Source organism: Crocodylus porosus, unplaced genomic scaffold (genome assembly GCF_001723895.1).
Source record: "Crocodylus porosus isolate Cpor-Errol unplaced genomic scaffold, CroPor_comp1, whole genome shotgun sequence".
NCBI classification, from domain to species: domain Eukaryota; kingdom Metazoa; phylum Chordata; order Crocodylia; family Crocodylidae; genus Crocodylus; species Crocodylus porosus.
Window position 1 is genome coordinate 117,391,035 of NW_017728947.1, and position 13,194 is coordinate 117,404,228.

Consider the following 13,194-nt stretch of genomic DNA (forward strand, 5'->3'; position numbering starts at 1 on the left):
GGCCTGACCAGTGCCGCATAGAGGGGGAGGATCACCTCCTTGGACCTGCTCGAGATGCATCTGTGGATGCACAACAAGGTGCGGTTGGCCTTCCTGACCGCGTCCCTACACCGCCGGCCCATTTTCATCTTGGCATCAATGACGACTCCAAGATCCTTTTCCGCCTCTGCACTGCCGAGAAGGGAGTTCCCAGCCTGTAGGTATGGTGCTGGTTATTCTTCCTCCCCAGGTGCAGCACCTTGCACTTGTCAGTGTTGAATCTCATCCTGTTCTCATCCGCCAACCCCTGTAACCTGTCTAAGTCCAATTGCAGCCTATTCCTCCCTTCTAGCGTGCCCACATCCCCCCACATCTTGGTGTCATCTGCGAATTTGAACAGGTGCTTTTTACCCCTCGTCCAAGTCACTGATAAAGATGTTGAACAAAGTGCAGGCCCGAGGACCGAGCCCTGGGGGACCCCACTGCCCACATCCCTGCATGTCGAAAATGACCCATCCATCACCACCCTCTGGGTGCGGCCCTCCAGCCAGTTGGCGACACATCTGACTGTGTAGGTGTCGACACCACGGTCCTCCAGTTTTTTAACGAGAACGGGGTGAGAAACAGTGTCGAAGTCCTTCCGAAAGTCCAGAAAGACTATGTCCAGCATGACACCTTTGTCCAAGGATTTTGTGACCTGGTCATAGAAGGCCACTGGGTTGTTCTGACAGGACCTGTCCCTAATGAACCCGTGTTGGTTGCCCTAAGCGTGATCTCCCCTGCCAGTCCCTTGCAGACATGCGCCAGGTTAACCCTCTCAAAAAGCTTACCCGGGATCAAGGTAAGACTAATGAGCCTATAGTTTTCCGGGTCCTCCTTCCTTCCTTTTTTTGAAAATGGGAACCATGTTGGCCCTCTTCCAGTCCTCTGGCACCACACCAGAGCACCACGAGCGCTCGTACAGCCGTGCCAGGGGTCCCGCAATACCCTTAGCTAATTCCCTCAGCACTCGGGGGTGGAAATCGTCCTACTAGCTGATTTAAATACATCTAGTCCCTCCAGACGTTCCCTGACTAGATCCTCCCTGACCTTTGGCCTAGGTGCGCCTCTCCTGGGGCCTGAGGGGGTGGGGGGTGAGCTGACCTGGTCCCTGCTCCGAAAAATGGAGGCAAAGTAATTGTTAAATATATTTATTTTTCTATGATTTCCAGTATCCTCTGCCTCCAAGAGAATATATTAATAGTATCTGGTAAGATGAAGATGCATTCTTCTGTTTCAGTGACTGTGATACTTGACTGCTTTTCTGGTCATTAGCATGAATAAAGAAAATAATAGTGCTTTTCCATTAAATTTGAAATCGAAACCATAAAGGGAAGGCTTAGGGACAAAATTATCTTGAAAGATAAAGCAAGTCAGAGTGTAAAACATGCAATCACACCACTTATTACATAATATTTCTTATCTTAAAGAAAATATAATTTCCAGATAATACCATTTTTTGAATACAAACTATAAGGGGAAAAAAAAATGGACTGTAGCAAATTGCTATTTGCAATGCATATATACATCTTCCTTAACACCGGTTTGTGTGGATACCACATTAAGTCACTAAATTGTGGTAAATTTCACCTACAGTGGCTAGAACTGAAAAGCAACCATTTAATATAAATCGAATGCACTGATAACAGCTCTTTGATATTTTAGGAAAGAAAGAAAATGATAAAGTAGTATCCTATTATAATATTCCTTTTATAAATTGTGATATTTAATGTGTTCTTCATACAATCATAGAAAATTAAGGGTGGAAGGAATCCCAGGCTAGTCCAACCCCCTACTCAGAGCAGGGCCAACTACATCATCCCAGTCACGACTTTGTCTAGTTAGGTCTTAAAAACCTCCAAGGATGGAGACACCACCACCTCTCTGGAGAGCCTGTTCCAGTGCTTCACCACTCTCCTAGTGAGTTAGGTTTATCCTAATATCTAACCTCAGCTTCCCTTGCTGCAGCCTGAGCCCATTGCTCCTTGTCCTGTCATCTGCTCCAACTGAGACCAGCCCAGCTTCATCCTCTTTGCAGCCCCCCAGCAGGGAGGTGGAGGCTGCTATTCAATCCCCCTCGGTCTTCTCTTCTGCAGACTCAATCAGCCCAGTTCCCTCAGCATCTCCTCACCAGTCCTGTCCCCCAGCCCCCAAACCATTTTCATTACCATCCGCTGGACTCTCTCCAACGTGTCCACATCCCTTCTGTAGTGGGGCCCACAGTTGGACACAGGAGTCCAGATGTGGCCTCCCCAGTGCCAAATAGAGGGGAAGAATTACAGGCCTCCATCTGCCGGCAATGCTTCTACCAGTGCAGCTTTCTGAAAAGAGGCACCTCAAACAGCTGATCCCAGGCTATTAGAAGAATACGCCCTCACATTCTTCACAGCCCAGACCCCAAGAGGACACGCTGGCATGGCCAGGGTCATGATACGAGGTGTCTAGAAGCATAGACTGGAACCCAGGATCATATGAAACTGGTCAGTGCTAGATGCCTTATGTGACAAACACAGGGTCCCTCTTACTTTTTTCCCAAGCCTTTTTGTGCATTTTATGTTGGTTATAATACCCAGAATTATTCCTGACACCAAGGACGTGGAGAAGAGGATTCAGAGGCCTGCCTGGGTGGGGACTGCAGAGAGCCCACGTCTCCCATTTCCTTGGTGTGTGCTCTAACCATTGGGCACTTGGGGAAGATAGGTGATAGGTGTGATAACAGTGTGGTTTATAGCTCTGACCCTCCTGAAGGCCCAAGCTGGAGTGCTGGAGTGGGGTCATGGCCCCAAAAATGATTCATTTCTGGACAGGGGTACAAGTCATGGAAGTCTGAGATCCAAATTAGTTACTAGGTGAATGGTGAATTGCCCCAGGTGCACTCTGGGTGCCCGGGTAGGGCCAGTCTGGATCACTTTAGCTACCAAAAATCCACCCAAGTCCAATTTAAGCACTTCCAACATCCAGCTGGATTGTGCCCTTTATGCCCATCCCCATAGTACCCGATTGCCTTCTTGATTTTGCCACGGGTGTAGCTGCCTCGCTGTGCTCTGCGTAAGGGCCTGTCCCACCCCACCACCAGCCTTTCAGAAACTCTGAAGCTGCCAGTTGTTTTCCACCACTCCAGCTCTGCTCGGTCCCCAGCCACACGGACACTAACCCTAAAGGCTAATCATGACATTCAGCAAAGCTGAAGGAGCTCCACAGAGGCTTGCTTCTGGGATCACAGAAATCATGTTGATAAGGGCAATATTATTAAAGTGACAACACCGTCACTGAAGTCCATTTAAATTAGTGAAGACTAGAAAAAAAAAAGAAAAAAGCCTGATGTTGCATCATTATGAGATAATTGACTGAGCAGTGAATGAAGGGTCTGTCCGGCTCTCAGGGAAGATGCAGCTTCCTGTGTTTGTTCTTTAGAAAAAGAAATTTTGCTTTATTTTTCTCCACTAATACTCTTACCCTGCAGAGCATCTAGTCAGAGATATGTGAATGTCTGGTACTGGATTATCTCCTCTTAAAGAGCAGAAGTGATGCTTAAATGTCTCATTATAGACCAAGGCAGGCTACTGGATGGCCCTTGTATCTGACCCAGCCTGGCAACTCCTGTTTTCCGACGACTTATTAATAACCACCAGCACTTGAAAAGAGACTGCATCTCCGATTGTTTAGCAAGAAGCAGGTGCTCAGAGGAAGAGTTTAAGGATTAAACTAATGAAAGCCCACTGAAGTCAACGAAAGCCTTTGCACTGATTCAAGAGAGGGCTTTAGAACATATTTGCATGTTTCACCTTTAACCATTTAGATGATTTCTGTGATAATATAGCAGTATATTTTCTTACAAGTATATGGGTCACTGAAAATACTAGCATACTGTAAACAGCAGACTAAGAACAGGACAGCTCAGGGCCTTAAGCACGTTCACTCTATACAAAACCTAGAGTACAAAAGTGTAAACACAATATATACAATCATTTGGCAATACGATTTTGTCTCGTGGAAGGGAATATCTAGGGGTAGGGTTTCATTAACATTTCAAATCTGGGGCTTTCTTTTCAGTATTTAGCATCTTGTGAAGTTTCCTACTAAAAAATGATAATTTACTGTCTCAGAATTTCTACAGCTAGAATTCAGGGGGAAATGTACTGCAGATGCTCACCCAAAGGGGTGTTAAACTGGAAGCGTGGTTGAGAAGTTTCTTCCAGACAGGAGAAGGATGCGAGTGTTGTAGCCCCGATGGCCTAGGAAACATGAAATAAGGGTGTAGGTTTTATGGTGGTATCATTTATTTGTCCAGCTGCCAACTGGAAAAGATATTAGACAAGCATTTAGAAACAAAAATTTCCCTCCTCAGATCACTCCTAGACAGGAATGAAGGCAAATTGATAGGGAATGAGAAATTCACAAACAGTTTAATTTGGACAAAACAGTTTTCATACCACTCTCTAAAGTGAGCAATCACTGCAGCAGTGCTTGGATTCCTTCTGCCTTGATGATTCATTGACTCTAGAAATGGTAAAAACACCCCCCCAAAACAGAATGAATATTGCAGAAAATTCCACCCTTTGAAAAATTTGTGGTTACCCCCCCCAAAAAAACCCCACCCCCCATTTTTTCCCATATAAACTTCCATATTGGTAGAAAACATTCTTTTTCCAGCTGAAAATTTCAGTAATGCATTTGTTGTTATCTGATTTCTTTTAAAAACTTTTTCCTCCCTTTCTCACTTTTTTTGTTAACATATTCCATCTTTTCCCCAAAAAGATAGAGAGAGAGAGACAGAGAGAAGGTTTAGCTTCTTCACTCTTCTCCAGATGGGAAAGCAATGAAAAAAGTAAGTTAAAAGAGGTAGTGGTGCATTCTTAAAAAGTCAATTCAAAATGATTTTTTAACTTAGGTATTCTCAGAACTTGAAATTGATATTTTAATGTAGAATAGATGGCCAGATTTTCAAGTGGGATATTTCCTCACATGGAAAATGTTGACTTGTCTAAATCAATTGATTATGTCATCATATTCTGCTGGAAAGTGAGGGATTCATTCTTGAAAAAACAGTATCTTGTCTTCTATTACAAAGCCCTTTCTAAGTGATGTAGTTAGCTATCTAAATCATTTTCTGCCTCTTCATTTTGTTATACAGCAAACCTGAATAGCTACAGCAAGGGTGTCAAACTCGTATCCTGAGCTACATCCAGACTCCTGGTGGGCCGGATCCAGCTCAAGGCATGCAGTGGTGGCAGCGCTGACCAGCGTGGGGTGGCAATGGAGCCAGCAGACAAGGTGGGGACCACAATCTGCAGCAATTTGTGCAGGATCATAAGAATTTGCAGGGCTCCTGGATCCACGATAGAGCACCTTTTCTATTAGCATCACAAATGTATGTTCAACAAGGGAAAAGAATGGGTATGTCCATGTGCAGGGGGACAGGAAGTTTACACCTATACTAGCCTTCAGCTCCCTGCAGGGGGGACGGAGCTGGACTGGTCTCAGTGGGGGCAGATGGCAAGACAAGGAGCAATGGGTTCAGGCTGCAGCAAGGGAAGTGGAGGTTGGATATTAGGAAAAACTCTCTCATGAGAAGTGTGGTAAAGCACTGGACCAGGCTCCCCACAGAGGTGGTACAGTCTTCATGTTTGGAGGTTTTGAAGACCCGGCTAGACAAAGTCATACCTGGGATGATGTAATTGCTTTGAGCGGGGGACTGGACTAGGTGTGACCTCCTGAGGTCCCTCCTCCAGCCCGCGTTTTTGATGGCTCTGTGACTCTACACATGCGTCCCTGCACCTGGCAATTCTTCATGGCTTGTGTGTAAAGCTTTTCAAATGCTCATGTTTTTTTCTTAATTTGTTTTATAATGCAAAACCATTTCTTTGTGGACAGTCCATAAAACAAGGGATCTCTTATTGAACAAACCAAATGTTTTCACTTATTTCCCTGAGGGTGGAATGAAGAGGGGAGCTTTTAATAACAAAACATGATTTTTGGGCAACCAAAGAGCATTGCAAGACAAATCAGTTAAGGCCTGAGTTTTGATTATAACTAGGGGGTGGAGGACGGCTTTTCCATTCCTCTGTTTTGATAGCAATGAGAAGTCAGTCTCTGTTAATCATTTTCTGCTATCAAATCTGCACTCAAGTGATAAATGCGTAGTTATTAAAATGACTTTTTTTGTATAGTCCCTCTCAGAAGTCAACTGCTAATGAGGTTGATTGTATTCAAGATGGTGGAAATAGTTCAGGCACATACAATATCATATTTATTAAGGAGAGTGAATAGAATTGATCACAAAAGTGTACTTGAAATATTGTCTGGCTAATTACATTATCCCCACAATTGCTATATTAGCTGTTTTATTTTTGCCTATTTTGTTCAGTGATAGAATAATATGAAAAATTATGTAATTGTAATAAAATTACTTTGATCTTTTTCCTGGCTTTTTACTTGTTTCCAAGATGACAAATAGGTTTAATTTCAAGCTTTCTAGGAAATTACTTCAATATTTAAACTAATCTCCTAACGTTATTTTGAACATGTAAATTGTCTTCTTCCCCCCTGCATCAATGATGAATCCACTACTGAACTAAAATAATAGTGCAAATCTCAGGAAATATATAGTTTTATTATTAAACCCTTAGCAAATTAAAATGACTCAAATAAATTTTACCGCACTTGACATCATTTCTGGGGAACTGCAACCATCACCGGAAGTTCATATTTAAAAAAATGCTGCAGGATTTGGGAAATTTATAATAAGTCTTCCCCGCCACCCCCACCCCACCCCCTTCCTCTGCTTATTTAATTTGAATCTGCTGAAATTTAAACCCATCACTTCCTGTCCCATCCTATAAGGCAAGGGAGAGAAACTTGCTCTCCCTTCCTTTTTATGGCAACCTTTCAGATGTTTGGAACCTGCTGTCATGTCCCTCTTTGATCCCCTTTTGTCCAGATCAAGCACACCTGGTTCCCCCAACCTTTCCCTGTATGGCTGCATGCAAACTTCTTTATCACATTGGTTCCTCACTTCTGGGCCCTTTCTGTTTTTTCTAGATCGGTGGTTCTCAACCTTTTCTGTACCAGGGCCCATCTGTAAACATCAATGGCCAGTACTGATCCAGTGCAACTCACTTCTGAGCCACTGCCCCCTGCCCCCAGGCCCCAGCTCCCCCACGTGCGGGGCAGGGAGGGAGTGGGTGTATGGGACGAAGGGGGGTGGTGGTGCCAAGAAGCCCCTCACAGGCTGCAACTCCTCCAGCCTGCAAGGGAAAAGGCATGTTTCCCCACTTTTTTCCTTCTTTAAAGGAGAATTCATTTTCAAAGTTTGTTGATCAATTTTTGTTTGTGATCCTTTCATATGTCCTTGTGACCCACTTTGGGGCCGCGACTCATGGGCTAAGAAATGCAGCTCTAGATCCCCCTTAAACTGGCAGGGCACAAAAATGCACACACTTCTCTAGCTGAGGCCTGACCTGCACTGTGCAGAGTGGTACTATTCATCTCTGGTGTCTTACCTAAAATACATCTGTTGATGCAGCCCAAAATAGCATTTGCCTTTTTGATAGCTGCATTTTCTTGCAGGCTCGTGTTGAGTCTCTCTCTACCATATCCCCAGGATCTCTCAACTATTCTGTTAGTCAGTTATCCCCCCTCCTGTATTTGCACTTTCCCCCCTTCCCTATGCATAGCCCCTTACATTTGTCTTGGCTGAATTCTGTTCCTGCCACTCCGACTTTGATCAATTTATAGTTACCCTTTGTTTGCAGTTCTCCAATCAAGCCCGCATCTGTCTAGACCACATTTTTTCCAGTTTCTTATAAGATTCTCATGCAAGACTGAGTCCGGTTCTATTATTTTCATCCATTCCCTTCATCCTCTGAAGCAGGTCCTGCTGCTAGTGGGAGACCACCACTAGTAAAAGGGCTGTGGCTACTAGCTGAACACATGGGCGAATGCTTTCTAGCACTTCTCTCTTGTGGGAAAAGCCTTCTGACCTTCACAGGTGGTGCTTTCCTGGCAAAAAAGAGGGGGGTCTTCTGCTCCAGGTAGGCTACATGTTTGGATGGACTTTGCCTTCAGAACCTAAGTAAACGTATTTTATGTAGATGAGACCTAGGTAATGGTGGTACTCTGAAACTCCCATCGGTAGGCTGAAGGAATTGCAGAAGGACATTTGTAGCTCCCCCTCCTCCGAAAAGGGGACTCCTCATTGATTGCTAAGGAGAGTGTTTTTGGACTCAGGCTCTTGAGAATGATATTTATTGTTTAACTTTCTTTTCCATTCATCGCAATCTCCTCTCAGCTGATGGTTGCTTTCCTTCCAGTGCAGCTAGAAATGATAAACTGTATGTTTTGGTAAATTGTTATAAAAATGTGCGATGGGGAAGTGATGAAAGACACAGATGGAGCCCCTCACAGCCCCGGGACTGCTATGCAATCTGTCTCGTGGAACAGAAAGTCTCAGCAGAGACGTACATTTATTTCATTAGAAAATAATATTCTCAGATGCTGGAATCTGCTGAGAGAAAACAAGCTCAAAAGCAGTGACCTGACACAATCGGAGTTTTAAATCTCGTTCCATAATTGCTGTTGGGGTAGCTCGCCACCTGTCCGACGGCTGACCATCACCGGTCCCGTTGCCGTGTAAGCAGCAGCTGACTTGCATTACGCACTCTGAAGGCATTACAACCAAGTGCTGATCGTGCCATGTGCTGAGCAGATGGCCATGCACTGATCACAGACAAAGCTCCCAGCACTAATCAGGTACATCTCCCCAGGAGGCAGCACAGACACAGGACACATCGCAACGTGAGGGGAAAGACCGTGGTTGTCAGAAGAGTGGAGAACAACATGCCAGTATATTTGGAGGTGTTGTTTTCCATTGACATGTTAAAGAGATTTTAATTCTAGCTGATGAGCTTTAGGGAAGAGAAAGAGTTGGCAGGCAGCTTTCATAGTTGGATGATGTGGATAGAAGGGGAAAGTTTCATTTACTTATTCTTCTTTCTGTTTGAAATGCAGGCGTTTGCGGAGGGTCACGGCAAGGGTTGTAACACCAAGGCTAACCTGCAGCCTGCTGTGGAGTGAGCCACATGATCACAGGGGTATTTCACTCTGACATGGATTGATTTGATCTAGACATACCCCTAACATGAAGGGTTACATTACAGAACCATAGAAACATAGGGCCGGAAGGGAACTCAGGAGGTCACCAAGGCCAGTGCCCTGCTCAGGGCAGGATCAGCCTTGACTAAACCAATCTAAACAAGCATTTGTCTAACCTGTTCTTAAAAAATATTGGGAACAGCCCTCTTGCACAACTACTGGACACGACACAGTAACCAAAACATCAAAAACACCCTTTAACTGGCCCCAGGTAAAGAAGGAAGGAGTGCAATGTCCTGCCACTGCAAGGAAAGGAAGTTAAAATATGCACAAGAGATGCAAGGAAGAAGAGCCTTAGTCCTCCAGCATGAGCTTGGCCACCACAGCTAGGAGGCTGAATGCTAGCTGCCTATACCTATTAACAGAGCACTAGGACATTTGGGGAAATATTTCTAGTAATGGCAAAATGCCACCCCTCTGCATCATGAGGATTTGTCCACTTGGAAAAGTTTAGCCTGTTATATCGAAGTAATGATATTGGGTGGGTTAAACCACTATCATTATAGCTGCACAGGTGGGTTTATAGCAGCATCCCGGTAGAGGTTTCGACTCTTATTTCCCTTTGGTGTTATAGTAGCATAAATATATCCAATTGACTTCACCCCTTATGTCCTGTAGATATATAAAAAAAAAGTTTCCGATTTAGACAGCCGTAAGAATGAAACTGTCCCTTAATGCTTAAAGAAGACTTAAGCAGTGCAGAGTCCTTTTGTAAGCTGCCAGGATAAGGGTGTGTTTATTCCCAAATCCAAATTCCCTGTAGGAGGAGCAATAGCTGTTTTGGGCACCATTGTCGCCATGTTACAATAAAGAACGGTGTCTCGAACAAACTCCAGTTCCTTGCAGCAAGCCATGACGCATCACGAGTGAATGAGGATATTAAATGCATTTGAAATGAATAAACAGGGTTAACTGTCCAGTTTAGAAGGCCATGCATGAGCATTCTGCAGAAGATATTAATAGGATTATTATTCCATGGACGAGGCACATTGAAACAACCCTCCCTAGAGAGTCTTTGGTGTTTCACAGGTCAATGGAAGTTCTTGAAGACTGTTATATGTATGAATGGAAGGTGCCAATTGTGCAGTGGGGATGAAAAACACGTTCTACCCACTGAATTTACACAAAGGTAATATTGAATCCATTTGTATCTATTCATGACAAGGTCCCATGAAGTAGCTGCTCTGCCGCGGCAAAAAGGAACCACGGCAATTTCCAAACATAATTTCTAAGACACTTCAAAATGAATTACTCTGGGTTTCTGTGTATGGCTGGTTACTTTTATTAATCCGTAGTAGGGCTGATAGTATGTTGCAGTTTAAGAAACAGCAGACATATTAATTTATTCTCCTTTAAAATGAAAAACACAACAAAACAATTTAATAGAGAGAGACAAGTTTCTTGCCCTTGTCATGCTCCCAGCTCCTCAATCCTTTGTCTGTATTTTTCCTGCATTGGTGAATGCAAAGAATGAGTAACAAAAAATCTTTCTTCTGGCAGCTGTATTTCTGTGTTAAGTATTTTGGCCTTTTAAAATACAAACAACTTAATTGTTTGCAAAACATAATTAAAACTGCCAACCCATTTTTCACCTGGAACCTATAAAAAAGGTGTCAGAAATATTTTAGCATCTACATTCTGGTGTTGTGCAATGATAATAAACAGCATCCATGCTGTTCCTCTGGGAATCCTGGATCTCTTGTACCGTGGTTTATAGTCAGATGATAACTCAAACAGATGATAAGTTATGAATCTTAATTTGAGGAGGTTGGACTGAAAGCCTGAATTTCACCAGTATCAGCCTCTCTGGCTCCTAGATAAAAGTGTCAGTCCCTAGAAAGTGTCAGGCCTGCTGTCACTAACACAAAGCTGTTAGGTAGAACCAGATCCTTTCCTGTGTCCTCTAAGCACTGAGAGCAGGTGAATCTCAAGCAAGTGGGCACTTGGTTTTGTCATGGGGACCACACCTTGGATGATCTTCAAGATGGAAATTTTACGGTGCCCACAGGGACCTCTGCACTCTCGGTTGCATTGATGTTCTCTGCTCCCTTGAACCTGCAGAGCTGAGGGTGATTCCCAAGAGCCTGGCCACTTTTTAATGTTTTTTTGTAAAAAAAAAAGAAAAAAAAAAAGGATTCAATAAAATGGTAGTACTGGTGACTTCCTTCTGCTCTGTTTTCATTCATTCGAGCTGGCAGTTAGCACTTCCTTACCAGTCTGCTGATGGTGACAAATACCCACCAAACAGTCAAACCAGGGGGTGTTCACAGCCTGTTCTGAGACTGGTCACACATTCAGACTTCTCACTTAGATGCAGTGGGGATTCCCCAAGTGCTGAGTACTGACATAACTCTGCTCCCACTGATGACAGTGATTACAATTCCTGCAAGCCAGAGTCTAGCCAAGAGGTAGGGTCTTGCTAGATCTCCTTCCCCTGCTCGGTCAAAATGAAGACTGACAAGGCTACACTAGGCCCTTGGGTTGCCCTCAGGAGCGATATATGGTCATTTAGGGTGCCTGTACACACCATGGGTTTTAATCCTCATTAAATTAAGTAGGCTTATAAAATTTAACTTCATTAGTTTGGAGCGTTACATCTGTGTTTACACGCACTAGATTTTAAAACAAATTAAGCCAGGTCCCTGGCCAGTTGCCCAGGACAGTGGGATGGGACAGTGCTCCCTGCTCCGCCTGAGCCCCCCCATCAACCCCATGTCTGCAGCTCTGGAAGCAGAGAACTAGCAAACCACACAAGTAACAAAAACAAAACAAACACACACACACAAAAACAACAAATAAAGAGAAAGCAATTCAAAGATAAAGGATTTTTCTCTCTGTAATACCCAAAGCAAAGCACCATCATTCTCCCCAGTGTGGTGCAGCCTACATCTCCTCACAGGTGTGTTGAATGTGGTTGAGGTGTCCACAAGGGTTTGGCTCATTGCTCAAAGGGCTGGGTGGCTCCTGCCTGAGGTTTTTGTTATTGCACCAAAGTCACACAAGCACAGAGCTAGCACAATACAAGAGGAGGGAAGAGCTAACCACCCATCTAATAAGGGGAACAGAAGAGAAAAATCCATAAATATGTAAAAGACATTGGTGCAGGTTTTTCCTTAATGGACAATGAAATATAGTGAGTGAGGAAATGATGACCTGGGTGAAAATTACCTGGAGGAAAAACATTGGGTTTAGCATGGTCTGTAAGGATGGTTAAAGCTCCTAAATCCAACCAAACCTGATTTGCTTCCCTTTCCAATTTGTTTTTCTTTTCTTTTCCTTTTTTTGCTGAAGTGTTACTTCTGATCTGCGTTTAGACAGATTTTACAAATGCATGCATAAAGACAGATGTACCACCTTTGGCCTAACTATTTTCAAGGTATTTATAAATATATGTGCATTTATATTGTAGTTTAAATATCCTTATAGAGAAAATTATAGAGATTTATATCCTCGACAACAGCATTTGCTCTAGTTCACTGAATTCAGTGCTCAGTCGTGGATGGTAGCAGTGCAAAAATCTGTCAAGGACAAAGAAAGGTGGTTCCTTGTGTGGCAGAAGGCCACCTCTGTTTCTCCCCAAAAACTCTGCTCTATGACAGTTTGGTTAGGATAGGCCCAGCAAAGGATACACACCCTATCCTAGCTCTTTAGGTAACCTGAGCTGGACACATTCCTGAGGGAGAGGGGAAACCTGCTCCCTGTGCCTAGGTGACTGGCATCCCATACCTGGGTGAGGGGCTCGCTCCCTGGGGAGCTAGGAACTACCAGTCTACTCAGCAACTAGTAAGACAAGGTTGTTTGAGTAAATCTGATATCTTTTATTAGACCAACTTAAATAGTTGGAAAACAATTATTAAGCAAGCTTTTGGATTCAAAAACCCTTCGTCAGGCTAAGGAAGTTTCAGCAGTTGGTGTGTGCTCTTCCTGGATGGAATGAAAAGTAAAGAAGCCCGAGGCTGGGCTGGTGTGCATGCAAGACAGGTAGTCAGTGAAAATGCAGATTGAGGAGTCAATGGGTGAGAG